General features: G+C 40.5%; 1 protein-coding gene across 5 annotated transcripts in view; it reads left to right on the forward strand.

Moving 5' to 3' along the window:
- Nucleotides 1–16,489, forward strand: part of SLC24A2 (solute carrier family 24 member 2) — a 292,853-nt gene that overhangs the window by 41,137 nt on the left and 235,227 nt on the right. The window lies entirely within an intron of this gene.

The raw sequence follows: 16,489 nt of genomic DNA on the forward strand, positions 1-16,489 counted from the left end.
TTTGCAAAGTGCAACAAGAGGAACCCACACACTTCTAGTCTAAGGATAGAGATGAACAGGAGATGCTGGTGAGTTGTGATCATGACGTGAGTAAGGTCTTGCCAGAGGAAGGAGATGGACCCAACGACACAAGTGGGAAGGTTGATTTGAGGAAGGAACGGGAACAATTGTCCCCGAATATGGTAAGAAAGAAGGGAAATCAGATGGAAGTAAATAAGTATTCGAGCCCTGGGTCAGAAAGATTTGCTGGAGAAGGGAATGGCAACCCACTCCAGTATTCTTGCCTGGAGAATTCGACAGACAGAGGAGCCTGAGAAGCCACAGTCCATGAGATCGCAAAGAGTTGGACATGACTAAGAGACTAACACTTGAAGATAGTGGTCTTGATCTTCTCAGTAGAGATCTTCTCACTAACACACACTAGACCTTCTTCTTGAGGGAGGAGGGCTTTGTCCTTGGGAAAAGAAGAAACGGTTTGGCAGGACTGTTGTGCAACATGCCAGGTAATTGGCATGAGGGAGGAAAACATGGCAGGGAGCTCTCTGAACCCCATTAGAAATGACATACACTGTGGCTTCTTCCCCCTCCAGCAGCACTGTGCTGCGTGGGTGTTGAGGAAGTGATCCAGGACTGGGAATTAGGTAGGACTGAAGGGGCGGAGCTGTTTTCATTTTAAACCACTGAATCATCACATAAATACTGCCCTACAGTTTAGGGATGGCTTAATGAAAAAGTTAGGAAGTATCCTCCTTACCTGCAACCCATCAAAACAAGGCATCTGTCCATTTATGCCGTTGTCCCCATGTGCCCAGTGGAACATTTTTGGAGCAAAAAGAACTGTGCCTAAACTCCCATGCCTTTGGAATTTGGAGAGGCAGTAGCATGCCTCAGGATAAACACAGCTCTACAATCCAAGCATAATTTTCCTGGTAGATATTTTAGAGTTCGGGGGGTGCAGTTAAATAATTTAGCTAGCAAGTAATTTAGAACATTTTTATATTAAGCAAACAAGAACAGGTTATGAAATGCAAAAATCTCTCTCTTTGTTGGCTATTACACAAATTCAAAGAAATTGTGCTTCACAGTAACTGTCTTGGGCTCACACCTACACCCAGCCCACACCCATCCTGTCCTCAGCTTGTGGACAATGGCAAAGTCTGAGAAGTGCCACTGAAGGAAAACACTTTATCCTTTCAAGTTATATTTGCAGCACAGTAAATGATCATTTTTTAAAAAAATGTAGAAAATCAATGTCACCTGTATTTCAAATAGTTTCCCTAAAAAGCAGCTGATTAAAATTCTGTATAATTTGTAAGGTGAATAAAAATCAGTGCATGATCAACTTCCCATGAACAGAAGTGGGAAATTGATTGACCCTGTGACACAAGCTCAGCAGTAATTAATGCAACTCAGCTCTAACTGCTCCCTTAGCCCAACACTGATTTTGACTTTTCAGTTTTTACATGCTGTTGCTTTGAAAGAAAGATGTTAAGCACAGAATGCCTCCATTTTTCAAAATAGCAGGTTTTTCTCAGACTTATGAAAAATCCGAGACATTTAACATGTTTTTAAGGCTTTCACTGAAGCAAAAGCATTCTTTGGTTTTAATTGGAAATCCCCACATCCTGCTGGGAATTCCATCTGTTGATAAAGGCTCTCAGTGGTTTCCCTCCAAATGCAACAGGTGCTGCTGTCTCACTACTAGAGGTACATTTGTGACCCGTGAAGACCAACTGACTCAACGTCCGATGAAGAGACATTCCTGGGGACAGGTTTGTGTGTTGAGTGGGTAGGGAATAAGTTTGTCGATTCCTTTCATAGGTCACTTCTTGGTTTGCCTTGTCCCTGAAGGAGACACATTGTAATGCTAGCTGGAGCACCTTTATGAAAGGAGGATCAGGCTGTGAATCAGAAAACCAGGCTCATATTCTTCTTTGGCCACTTTTATACACTTGAACTAAGAAAAAGTTCCACCCTCCCTGTACTTAAAAAAATCTAGGCAGTGTGTATGGAGGAGGGAGCACAGAGAAGGGTAGTAATAATAAGCTCCATTCCATATAGGTGATATGAGAATTCAAAGGGGAGAGGCATGTCACGCTAATGAAATTGCATTAGGGGAGGGGTCTTCTTATACATAAATGTCACATGTTATTAAATGGAATAGCTAAGATGACTGTGTTTAGGTTATGTCTCAGAAATTTATTCAGAGAAGATATATTTACACAAAAACATTGATTTGTTTTTTTACCTTTGGATAATACCTGTCCATCTTTCTACAGCACATTTTGACTAAATTCTCAATAGTTTGCTCTCTGTTTGGGCCAACACTCATTCCTATAATACACAACTTTCCTCTCATCTGCTTTTAAATTAAGCACCTACTATATAGCTTCTGTATCTTTATGACAAGGACACTTTGATGACAGTTGCTTTTGAGGGAGAATTTGGCTTTTCTGCCTCTGAATTTCAGTATTGTCATATCAATTTCAGTCACAATGGGAAGCTTTAAGAGGAATAATGTAAACATGGGAGAGACAATGTGACTTAAAGCTCAGGTTTACTCTGTCAAAAGCTGTCCCATTTTATACTGTGTGAATAACTGTATTGTTCAGGCAAAGCTCGATTGTTTAATGTTCAGTAGTCATTTATAAGGAGAAGGCGATGGCAACCCACTCCAGTACTCTTGCCTGGAAAATCCCATGGATGGAGGAGCCTGGTGGGCTGCAGTCCATGGGGTCGCTAAGACTCGGACACAACTGAGCGACTTCACTTTCACTTTTCACTTTCATGCATTGGAGAAAGAAATGGCAACCCACTCCAGTGTTCTTGCCTGGAGAATCCCAGGGATAGGGGAGCCTGGTGGGCTGCCATCTATGGGGTCGCACAGAGTCAGACATGACTGAAGCGACTTAGCAGCAGCATCAGTCATTTATAAACATTGAGATTGCCGAATACTCGAATAGTTGAAACTGTTGTTCTGCTTACTTAGGGTGAAAGTGGGAAGGAGAAGAGTTTATTGATTTTTTAAAAAACAAATGTATATGCTCCGTGAGAGAAAATAATCAATATTTTTATGTCAAGCATAGAGGCCACAGGGACAGAATATAACTCTTGAAAGTTGTATCAGTCAGGATTCAGGAGCAGGCAGAAATCTCACCTCCTACTGGAACAGAGCAAGCTTGACAGAGCATGGTTAACCAGGCAGAAAGTTGTTAATTACCTGATGTGTAAGAGAACTTTAAGGTACCAGGGATTTGGAATTTCAGGAAGCAGCTACCACTCCTAGGACTGGGGAAACAAAAGGAAAAGACTGGAATTATTAAAACTTAGAAACTCAGAAGAGTTTGTCCTGATGCTCCCATCTTTGAGCAGAGGGTGGTGAGGCTGGCCGTGTGAGGAAGGGCATGCTGGATTCAGTTGCTGGGATGGGAAGGGACTACCACCCCAGGGGGTGAAACTCAAAGGATCAAGACACTGACAGGAAGTAGAAAGGAAGGAGCAAGTCCCTTCTTGCAGACTTCACATCTCCCTCGGTGCCCCTTTTTTTGGGCAGAATGAGAAGGCCAGCTGGCAAACCAGAAGCAAATTTGCAGGGAGTTCCCTGGCAGTCCAGTGGTTAGGACTCAGTGCTTTTACTACTATGGCCCTGGGTTCAGTCCTTGGTTGGGGATTGAACTAAGATCCTGCAAGCCTCGTGGAGTGCCCCCCTCCAAAATAGTATAGCTTGCTGAGCCCCATCCTCAGTTTCAGAGAGTTGGAATATAGAATGGCAGGTTTGAGCTGAAAGGTAAATAGCTTACTTAATCACTGACACAAAAGTTTTCAGGCAAGAAGGTGAGCTGATGGCAGTAGTGGAAACCAAATCTGTGAGCTCTTAGAGAGGAAGAGGCAGCACTCTGCATACAAAATAGAGCATCATCTTATTGTCCTCAAATGACATTTAGTTTTATCAGTGTTTATTTACCTTCAGACAGAGCTGATGAAACTGTGATTCAGTCAGAGAGGGCAGTAAGCCATCAGGAGGCTGTTGTAGGCTTCTATGAATGTCTTTTTTAAAAAAAAAAAGTCTGGCTCTTTTTATAATGGAAAATTTCAAATGTACCTAAAGTTCAAAGAATAGTACAGTGAACTCCCATGTAGCCAACTCTCAACGATAACAATAATAATTGTTTGTCCACATGTTTTATTTATTTTACTGTACCCCCTCTCCATGCCCGTCTCTTCCCATTGAACTGTATAATTTCATTCATGATAATTCAGTACATTTACTTATAGCTTGACACATTCCCAAATTGAACATGCTCATGTAAGCCCCACTTAGATCAGAAAAAAGAATACTGCAAACATTTGGGCCTTTTTATAGGAGAAGGCAATGGCACCCCACTCTAGTACTCTTGCCTGGAAAATCCCATGGACAGAGGAGCCCAGTAGGCTGCAGTCCATGGGGTCGCTAAGAGTCGGACACAACTGAGCAACTTCACTTTGACTTTTCACTTTCATGCATTGGAGAAGGAAATGGCAACCCACTCCAGTGTTCTTGCCTGGAGAATCCCGGGGACGGGGGAGCCTGGTGGGCTGCCGTCTATGGGGTCGCACAGAGTCGGACACGACTAAAGCGACTTAGCAGCAGCATAGTACTCTCCCAGGTCCTCTCCCCGACCCTTTGCCCAATTAGTGACCTCTATCACCTGTTTTGAACTTTGTCTATGTGGACTCATAGAAAATGTACTTTTTTGAGTTTGGCTTCTTTTGCTCTGCCTTGTTAATGAGATTTATCCATGTTGCATTTTTGTCATAGTTCGTGTATTTTCCTTACTGTGTAGTAATTTATTGTATGTATACCACAATTTATTCATTCATTCTGCCATTCATATAAAAACTGAGTTGTTTCCAGCTTTTGGCTATTACAAATAATGTTGCTATGAATATGCTTGTACATGACTGTTGGTGGACTTTTGTATACATTTCTCTTGAGTATATATCCAGAAAGGAATTGTTGGATCTTGTAATATGCATCGGTCCAACTTTAATAAGTAAATACCACTAACAATTTTTCCAAGTGGTGAGGCTAGTTTTCCTTTTACTAGTTCCAGTTGTTCTGTATCCTTGGCAACACTTGGCATTGTCTGAATTCTTTATTTTAAACATTCTAATGGTTGTGTCATGGAGTTTCATTATCACTTTTAGTTCTGTTTTCTGGATCACATTTTCTGACGCTTAGTTGGCTATTTGGATATATTTTGTGAAGAGTCTTTTTAAGTCTTGTGCATGCTTTCATTGGGTTGTCTACTTTTTTTTTTTTTTTTTTTAGTTTTTCTATTTCTATTGTCTTTCCTGATGACTCAGCGGTAAAGAATCTGCCTGCCAAAGCAGATGCAGGTTTGATCCCTGGGTTGGGAAGATCTCCTGGAGAAGGAAATGGCAACCCACTCCAGTATTCTTGCCCAGATTCTAACCCTATGGACAGAGGAGCCTCATGGGTTAGTCTCCTTGTGTGACCATGGTGCTATTTTCATCATAGTAAGGATTAAAACTCTAATGGTATACATTCATAAAATTTGTTCTTCAGAACTTTCTTGGTCATTCTTGGCCTTTTTTACTTGCATATAAATTTTAAATCAAGCTGAAACTCCAATACTTTGGCCACCTCATATGAAGAGTTGACTCATTGGAAAAGACTCTGATACTGGGAGGGATTGGGGGCAGGAGGAGAAGGGGACGACAGAGGATGAGATGGCTGGATGGCATCACTGACTCAATGGACGTGAGTCTGAGTGAACTCCGGGAGTTGGTGATGGACAGGGAGGCCTGGCGTGCTGCAGTTCATGGGGTCGCAAAGAGTTGGACACGACTGAGCGACTAAACTGAACTGAACTGAATTATAATTTATATATATAATTTATAATTATATAATTTATAAACTACCTGATAGGATTTTGATTAGGATTGCATTCAATCTGTAATTTGAGTAGAAATTACTTGCAATATAGACTCTTCTATCCATAGCATTTTGTACCTTTACATTGATTTATACTTCTTAATTTCTCTAAGTAATTTCATTTTCTTTGTAGAGGCTCTGCATATCTTTTATTGGATTTATTCCTAAATGAATGATTTTTATAGACTCATTCTGTTTTGAATACAATAATTTTTAATTTTTTAATTTTCTTTTCTTTGACTGTATGGAATATAGTTGGTTTGTTAAATTCAATTATTAATTAAAATAGTTTCTTTGAAGATAATCTTTTCTATCTATGCAATCATGTTGTCTGCAAATAATGACAGCTTTGCTTCTTCCCTTTTAATCTTTATACCATTCATTTGTTTTTCTTGCTTTATTGCACTGGTTAAGACCAATACCTCTTTTAGAACAGCATGTCAGAAATATATACTTATCATAATAAATTTATAAAATGCATGAGCTTCTCTCTTACTTGAGATCTTACTCCAATATTCACTTTTACCCTAACATCCACCTTCCAGAAAAGTGGTTCTGCAAGTCTTATACATTGTTTTTGAATCAAAGGTGATGGCATCCAGATTCCATGACAGTTTGTGAGTTGTGTTCGTGTTGATAGTGGGAACTAACATTGCCTTGTAGTGAGGTGGGCTGGAGTGGCAGAACTACTGAGGTAACAGACAAATTTATTAACTTGACAAATCTTTCGTTTTAGATAGTATGAATGCATAGCTTCCTTGTATAATAAAGTATTGTTTCCCAGTAATTTGGGCTCCTGTTTTCTTACTTCTCTTGTGTTCTTATTTGTAGTTCTGGGAAATAGCAAATTGTGCATAAATTAGCAACGCCTTTGCAGCAATTGCATTTCCCAGTTGAGTATTTTACAGTAGAAAACAATTTATATTACTCTTAAATTTGCATTTTTTTTTGAAATCCTGAAGCCCTAGCCCCAGCCCTGCAACAGAGCACCAGGAGTGGATAAATTTGCATATTTTTAAGTCTAGACCTAATATATATGATGCCTTGTACTGATTCATTTCGTTGACATATAGAAGGACATTGACTGTGAGAGTTGGACATATTTTACATGCATAGACAATATTAATAAAATTAAGTTTTCACATTTAAACATAAAATATCAGGTTTCTTAAGTAATTTTTATGTAAAATTTTGAGGTAGACCAATTCATTTGTATCTTGTCTTTAGCTTTAATACATAATTTGAATATTATAGAAGAGATGTAGTTTTGAAAGCAGAAAATTTTTTCAATATTTTACATTTTCTTTATTTTTATAAAAATATGTTAATTTACATACCTTGACTGCAATTGCATTTTATTTTTTAATCTTCAAATCATTACCATGAATAGTACCAATTATATGAAAATCTTTACTATAGAAATGTGACAAATTTGCCAAAATAAAGATATAAAAATGATTTTGTGGATAAATATATGATAATTGATTGATTTTTCATGCCTTCATTTTATGATTTATTTAAACCTGGCCAGTCCATCAACGAAACACCTGAGATGAACTGTAATAATTAAATTTAATCATCTTTAATATTTTGCCAAATTTAAGTTATACAGAAATATTAGCTTTATCCTTTTTTATCATTATAAAGATTTATTTGTCAAGGTAGGAGTACAGAACATATTTTGATGGTTTGTAACTTGATTTGTAATTTTTGCAGATTTATATGTGGAGAACATAATTCCATTTGTCTTCTTACCCCTGTCCCTGCAAATGAGCCTGAGTGAACCTGGCTCAGACCTCGAGTGCAATGCAGTATAGAGGAAAAAACAGCAGACGTCCTCATTTATCACATCCTTCAAATGTTCAGTTAGTTCAGTACTGATTTTTTTTTTTTTTGTCCTTTTTATCAGTTGCAGGGAGAATACATCAGAATCTCCCAGTATGGTGTAGTTTTTCTGTTTCTTTGTTTACTTCTATTAACTTTTGCTTTGTATATTTTGAAGTTATGTTATAAAACACACAAATTGAGCATTATTATATCATGATGCTGAGATAACCCTTTCATTCTTATGAAATGGCCTTCTTGATTTCCAGTAAATTTTCTGGCTTTAAAGCCTACTTTATATAATTTTAACATAGCTGTATCAGCCTTCTGTTGCTTAACATCTGTCACTTTTCTACTCTTCAGTCTTTGTCTCTTATTTAGTCAGTGTATAGTTGACATAATTATGGATGTATAATCTATCATGCTATTTTCCATGTCTTTCTAAAGAAATGTTCTTTTTTGTCACTTTTTAAATTATTATCACTACATTCTTTTTCCTACTTCTATTTTATTATTGTTTTGTTAAAACTATAGAGATATATCATATATATCCTTTACTTACTAAAGCCCAATATAATGAGTATTTTTACCACTTTCTGGACCATATATATTAAGAGCCTTAGAATGTTTTAATCAATTTAATACCCTCCCATGCATTGTGTTTCCACTGTCATGGAGAACTGCTGAAAACCACCAGCTGGAGGATTTTTGTGTCAAGAAAACTGGGGAGGGATAGTAGGATTACTCCAGAAATAACTAAATGGGAAGATTTCTTCCATTCCAACCCTTCCGGAACATCTGTTCAAAGCTAGGTGCCAAGCTAGGTGCTGAGAGGACTGTGCTGGGCTCTGTCCTGTGCAGCAAGCAGCATTCTCTATAAAATATTCTTACAGGTCATCGCTGGAACAAGGCCTGGGCCAAAGGTGCAGGGGAGTGAAGAAAGTGCTGCAACCAAAAGAAATGGAGGTGCTTCCGCTGTGAAGCAATTTTGGGCCAAAGGACCTCAAGAACTTTAGTTCTGATACCTTTAGGTCGGCGGTGTTGAGACACGACGCAGAAGGGCATTCACATAAAAGGCGCTAAGAACTGGGCCAAGAGAATTCTAAATCCAAAGGCCCTGGATTGACAGTGCTTTTTCCTTCGTTACTAAGACTCAAGAACCAAAGGCCACCAGGCCTGGAAACTTGGACTTGGGTACCAACCAGAGAGCAGCTCAATTGTACAGTGTTTGCTTAGAACCATTTTAGCCTTTTGTATTTTTTAAACACCAGTCTCATCTTAAGACTTCCAAAATATTGCATCCTTATGTGACTTTGGAGTCACTGTTTTCTTCCTCTAATACCGTTGGGCCTGGGGTGGTCTAAGGAATGTGTCCCTGTGGCTTTTGCCCATATCTGAAATTAAACATACACACACACACACACACACACACACACACACACACACAGGTTATAGGTTAATTCCTAGGTTTTACTCACAGGATGACAACTGAAAGAAAAATCAGGATTTCTTAATAGTTCGAGCTGTATTATTTTCCCATTTTCAGCTTTCAGCATTTTCTCCAGGCTGACAGGCAGATGGGAGGCCAGCTGGGCCTGCAATAAAATGTGACCCTGGCAGTCAGTCCCTCTGTTCCATGGTCAGAGCCATGGTTTCTGCATATGAAGTGCAGTTGGCCTTTGGAGGCAGAGTAACTGCAGAGGACGATCCAGCACAGCTCTGGAAAAGAAGTAGATCTCAGGTTATGAGGTTTGGGTTATATCCTGACACGTCCCCAACATTGCTAAGCCTCTATATGAGGCTGCCAGCCCTGAGGGAGTCACATGGGTGGATATACTCACACCATGAACAGCCAGTATTTCTAGCATTCCCGAAAGTGCTGGTCTCGTGGTTGCCCTGTCAGTCCAAACCACTAATCAGAGAGCTTTCTAGAAGCTAATTGGACCGTTTGAATGTTAATCCTACAACCTCTGCCTCTCCAGGCCAGCCAGTGGTGCTAAGCCACTGGAATGTTTGTCTGGGCAGCGGATTAACTGGGTGCCCTCTGGGGATCAAGCCCTGGGCTGAGTGTAAATGTAACCAGGCAGGTACCTGAATCCACCCATTTATGCATATATCCAAATATCCACCAGGAAAAGGTTTTATGTTGTTGTTACTGTTGTTTTTAAAAGATGCTTACTCCTTTGAAGGAAAGTTATGACCAACCTAGATAGCATATTGAAAAGCAGAGATATTACTTTGCCAACAAAGGTCTGTCTAGTCAAGGCTATGGTTTTTCCAGTGGTCATGTATGGATGTGAGAGTTGGACTGTGAAGAAAGCTGAGCGCCAAAGAATTGATGCTTTTGAACTGTGGTGTTGGAGAAGACTCTTGAGAGTCCCTTGGACTGCAAGGAGATCCAACCAGTCCATCCTAAAGGAGATCAGTCCTGGGTATTCATTGGAAGGACTGATGCTGAAGCTGTAACTCCGATACTTTGGCCACCTCATGCCAAGAGTTGACTCATTGGAAAAGACTCTGATGCTAGGAGGGATTGAGGGCAGGAGGATAAGGGGACAACAGAGGATGAGATGGCTGGATGGCATCACCCACTCGATAGACATGAGTTTGAGTGAACTCCGAGAGTTGGTGATGGACAGGGAGGCCTGGCATGCTGCGATTCATGGGGTTGCAAAGAGTTGGACACGACTGAGTGACTGGACTGAACTGAAGTCTAAGGTTTAATATTGGACATCATAATGAACGGCAATAGGAATCATTTTTTGAGCACTTGCAATGTACCAACATGACCTCAATGCTTTTCCTTCATGTTCTCAAATCCTTACAGCCTGCAGGGTAGATATTTTTATACCCATTTCACAGACGAGGAACATAATGCTCAAATGATTAAAGAAACTGACTCCCAGTGGGTGGGTTGCAAAGCTAGGGTTCATGCCCAACTCAGTTTGACAGCACTGTGCGCCTTTAGATACTTTGTTGGTGACAATTTTACATCACAATGTAGTTCCCTTCACCATTAAATTTATGGGTGTTTGAACTGGTCCTCTATCTCCTTGTAAGCAGTTGTGCAATCAGGGCTTCCATATCTTTAGTCCAGCTTAAGTTGCAACCTGTGTAAAGAGATCATACCCTTCTCCGAACTTTCTCTGTCTTCTCTAAGTGTTATCACTCAAGCAATGGCGAGGTGACAATCTGTTTTGTTGTGTATAGTATTTCCCTGTCCTTCCAGGCTAAGATAATCACTTCAGTTATGAGATGAATTTTCAGTCCTTTAGTTTCTCACTTTGGGCTTCCCTGGTAGCTCAGCTGATAAAGAATCCACATGCAATGCAGGAGACCCTGGTTTGATTCCTGGGTCAGGAAGATCCGCTGGAGAGGGGATAGGCTGCACACTCCAGTATTATTGGGCTTCCCTGTGGCTCAGCTGGTAAAGAATTAGCCAGCAATACAGGATACCTGGATTTGATCCCTGGGTTGGGAAGATCCCCTGGAGAAGGGAAAGGCTACCCACTCCAGTGTGCTGGCATGGAGAATTCCATGGAATGTATAGTCCATGGGGTTGCAAAGAGTCAAATACAACTGAGTGACTTTCACTTTCACTTTGACTGGACTATGCACAGTGGTTAGGGGTTAGGGTCACTTACATCCAAGCCAAATGCAGTGTCATTTGAATAAACAGATGACAGTAATCCACATCTTTCTTTGATGGTATATTGTTGTCATTAAAATGTTATTACTGTTAACCATGTGAAAGTGTTAGTCGCTCAGTGGTATGTGACTCTTTGTGACACCACTGACTGTAGCCAGCCAGGTTTCTCTGTCCATGGGATTCGCCAGGCAAGAATACTGGAGTGGGTTTCCATTCCCTTCTCCAGGGGATCTTCCTGACCCAGGGATCAAACCCAGGTCTCCTGCATTGCAGACAGATTCTTCACCATCTGATCAGATCAGATCAGTTGCTCAGTTGTGTCCAGCTCTTTGCGACCCCATGAATCGCAGCACACCAGGCCTCCCTGTCCATCACCAACTCCCGGAGTTCACTCAGACTCACGTCCATTGAGTCAGTGATGCCATCCAGCCATCTCATCCTCTGTCATCCCCTTCTCCTCTTGCCCCCAATCCCTCCCAGCATCAGAGTCTTTTCCAATGAGTCAACTCTTCACATCAGGTGGCCAAAGTACTGGAGTTTCAGCTTTAGCATCATTCCTTCCAAAGAAATCCCAGGGCTGATCTCCTTCAGAATGGACTGGTTGGATCTCCTTGCAGTCCAACGGACTCTCAAGACTCTTCTCCAACACCACAGTTCAAAAGCATCAATTCTTTGGTGCTCAGCTTTCTTCACAGTCCAACTCTCACATCCATACATGATCACAGGAAAAACCATAGCCTTGACTAGACGAACCTTTGTTGGCAAAGTAATGTCTTTGCTTTTGAATATGCTATCTAGGTTGGTCATAACTTTCCTTCCAAAGAGTAAGCGTCTTTTAATTTCATGGCTGCAGTCACCATCTGTAGTGATTTTGGAGCCCAGAAAAATAAAGTCTGACACTGTTTCCACTGTTTCCCCATCTATTCCCCATGAAGTGATGGGACCGGATGCCATGATCTTCATTTTCTGAATGTTGAACTTTAAGCCAACTTTTTCACTCTCCACTTTCACTTTCATCAAGAGGCTTTTGAGTTCCTCTTCACTTTCTGCCATAAGGGTGGTGTCATCTGCATATCTGAGGTTATTGATATCTCTCCCGGCAATCTTGATTCCAGCTTGTGCTTCTTCCAGTCCAGCGTTTCTCATGATGTACTCTGCATACAAGTTAAATAAACAGGGTGACAATATATAGCCTTGACGTACTCCTTTTCCTATTTGGAACCAGTCTGTTGTTCCATGTCCAGTTCTAACTGTTGCTTCCTGACCTGCATACAAATTTCTCAAGAGGCAGATCAGGTGGTCTGGTATTCCCATTTCTTTCAGAATTTTCCACAGTTTATTGTGATCCACACAGTCAAAGGCTTTGGCATAGTCAATAAAGCAGAAATAGATGCTTTTCTGGAACTCTCTTGCTTTTTCCATGATCCAGTGGATGTTGGCAATTTGATCTCTGGTTCCTCTGCCTTTTCTAAAACCAGCTTGAACATCAGGAAGTTCACAGTTCACATATTGCTGAAGCCTGGCTTGGAGAATTTTGAGCATGACTTTACTAGCGTGTGAGATGAGTGCAATTGTGTGGTAGTTTGAGCATTCTTTGGCATTGCCTTTCTTTGGGATTGGAATGAAAACTGACCTTTTCCAGTCCTGTGGCCACTGCTGAGTTTTCCAAATTTGCTGGCGTATTGAGTGCAGCACTTTCACAGCATCATCTTTTAGGATTTGGAATAGCTCAACTGGAATTCCATCACCTCCACTAGCTTTGTTCATAGTGATGCTTTCTAAGGCCCACTTGACTTCACATTCCAGGATGTCTGGCTCTAGGTCAGTGATCACACCATCATGATTATCTGGGTCGTGAAGATCTTTTTTGTACAGTTCTTCTGTGTATTCTTGCCATCTCTTCTTAATATCTTCTGCTTCTGTTAGGTCCATACCATTTCTGTCCTTCATCGAGCCCATCTTTGCATGAAATGTTCCTTTGGTATCTCTGATTTTCTTGAAGAGATCCCTAGTCTTTCCCATTCTGTTGTTTTCCTCTATTTCTTTGCATTGATCGCTGAAGAAGGCTTTCTTATCTCTTCTTGCTATTCTTTGGAACTCTGCATTCAGATGTTTATATCTTTCCTTTTCTCACAGTAATCCAAGTCTGTGCCCCAACCAGTAATGCTGAAGAAGCTGAAGTTGAATGGTTCTATGAAGACCTACAAGACCTTTTAGAACTAACACCCAAAAAAGATGTCCTTTTCATTATAGGGGACTGGAATGCAAAAGTAGGAAGTCAAGAAACACCTGGAGTAACAGGCAAATTTGGCCTTCGAATATGGAATGAAGCAGGGCAAAGACTAATAGAGTTTTGCCAAGAAAATGCACTGGTCATAACAAACACCCTCTTCCAACAACACAAGAGAAGACTTTATACATGGACATCACCAGATGGTCAACACCGAAATCAGATTGATTATATTCTTTGCAGCCAAAGATGGAAAAGCGGTATACAGTCAGCAAAAACAAGACCAGGAGCTGACTGTGGCCACCATGTAATTATATATATATATATATATATATATATATATATTTAGAAATCTGTTAAATATACATACATGTAATTACAATACATGATTATTATAAGAAATGTAAGTATGCAGGCAGTCCTCACTTTTCACATTTTGGAGGTAGTTGTGATGCAGAGTAGGGACATAATTCCAATATGCATTATGTTCCAATAATAGGTTGCTGTGCAAAGTGACACTGTCCTGAGGTCATCATTTGTTCAATGGCAGTTATGTAGCTGGTACTATCTTTGATGCTTTACCCATGCTGTGTGTGTTAGTCAGCTCTAGGTGCTGTAACAAAATTTCACAGACTGAATGGCTTAGGCAATAGAAATTTATTTCTTCACAGCTCTGGAAGCTAGAACCAGTCTCTGGTGAGAGCTTTTTCCTGCTTGCAGGCTGTAGTCTCCTCACTGTGTCCTCACTTGGCAGCAGGAGAGAAAAAAGTGAGCACTCTATTGTGTTCATTTATAAGAAATCCAATCTTCTTGGACCAGCACCCCACCCTGATGACCTTGTTTAACCTTAATTACTTCATTATAGATCCTGTCTCCAAATGTAGTCACACTGGGGGTTAGATCTTCAACAAACAGATTGGGGGTGGTGGTGGTTGGGGACAGAGACGTTCTGTCTGTAACACGATGGATAATCCTCACAAGAAACACATTTTACAAATGGAGAGACTGAGGTTCAGAGAAAATAAGTCGTGTAAGGGGACAGACAGAATTCAAACTAAGCTTTAAAGTCCATACCTTTTCCAACAACTAAAACCACTTCTTACATCTTATTCAATGACTAACTCTTGAGACAACATATAAATGAGAAGAGTAAGCTAAACTTAATATGTCAGCTATTTACCATGTTAGACTGCTTTGTGCTGGCTTGTTTTAAAATATGTTCCTCAGACTTCCCTGGTGGTCTGGTGGTTAAGATTCTGCCTGCCAGTACAGGGGACATGGGTTTGATCCCTGGTCTAGGAAGATTTCACATTCTGCTGGGCACCTAAGCCCATGTACCGCAACTACTGAGCCCCAGAGCCTAGAGCCTAGAGCCCAAGCTCTGCAACAAGAGAATCCACCAAAATAAGAAGCCCGCTCACTGCAGCCAGAGAAAGCCTGGTTGTGGAGTACCTAAATACTCTGCAGTACCTAAGACCAGGGGCAACCAAAAATATATATATATAAAACATGTACCTCAAGATAAATCAATATCCCTCAGCATTTGAACAAATAGAGCATAAAGCAAAATGGACTAAAAAGCATGGCAGTTTTAAGTATGGTCAAGTGCTTGAAAGATGACTATCTTTTTGTTACATTGCCAGAAACTTTTATTACCAAAAGTAAAAAATAACCCAAGAACTGTAGGACTTAAGTGTAGGAAGAAGTAGAAGTTACAACTTAAAACAGTGTCAAATGTGAGTTTAAATGCAGTCATCTATGCTTAGAAAAGATATGCATTAGATAATTAAATGTGCTTAGAACTTTTAATGTGAAGGTAATATATCCATATTTTAAGCAATTCAAGCAGTAAGAAATATACATATAAATATACAAATATGTGTTTTATAAACAAAAATCACTCATGCCACTTGCTTTTTTCATTTAATAGATACATTGGCTGCATTTTCATGTTGCTACATGTACATTGGCCTTGTTCTGTGACACAGTGGTCCAGCGTTACATAGTTGGGTTGTACCATCCCTGGTTTAACTTCCCCTATTGATGGACACTTAGGTTCTTTTCTACAATTCCAAAGTCCTAGCATTGAGTATGGCATCGCACTCCAGTACTCTTTCCTGGAAAATCCCATGGATGGAGGAGCCTGGTGGGCTGCAGTCCATGGGGTCTCTAAGAGTCAGACATGACTGAGCGACTTCACTTTCACTTTTCACTTTCATGCATTGGAGAAGGAAATAGCAACCCACTCCAGTGTTCTTGCCTGGAGAATCCCAGGGACGGGGGAGCCTGGTGGGCTGCCGTCTATGGGGTCGCACAGAGTCGGACACGACTAAAGCGACTTAGCAGCAGTAGCAGCAGCAGCAGCAGCATTGAGTATTTTTGCACATCTTTATACACATGGGCAGATGAATTATGTATTTTGTCTGTAGGATAAACATACAGTCAAGATGTTGACAGACGTTTTGCCAAATGACCTTCAAAGTCAGTTTTCACATTTAACTTTTCCAAAGACACATTCTACATTGGCTGTGATGAAGCGTTGTGTGAGTTCTCACTATGTCACATACCTTCTTTCTGATGGCAATTGATCAGAGGCTTGAAGAAAGTGAGGGAGATTGCCGTGCTGCTATGGAAAGTGTTCCCCTAAACGAGAGTCCACTAAATTTACCTGTGGACTCAAGTGAGGTAAACTAACGTTCATTCATTGAAATGGTAGTTCCCAGCTCCTTCTCATCCTTGCAGTTCATTCTACAAACATTGAGTGACTGCTGTGTGGTTGGCAAATTGTTGGCACTAGGGCTATTGGAGAGATAAGGAAGACAGAACACCTACCTCAGACTCGTGTGCT

This window comes from Bos grunniens, chromosome 8 (assembly GCF_055505025.1).
Source record: "Bos grunniens cultivar Pamir isolate PY7600 chromosome 8, Bosgru_T2T1.0, whole genome shotgun sequence".
In the NCBI taxonomy this organism is placed as follows: domain Eukaryota; kingdom Metazoa; phylum Chordata; class Mammalia; order Artiodactyla; family Bovidae; genus Bos; species Bos grunniens.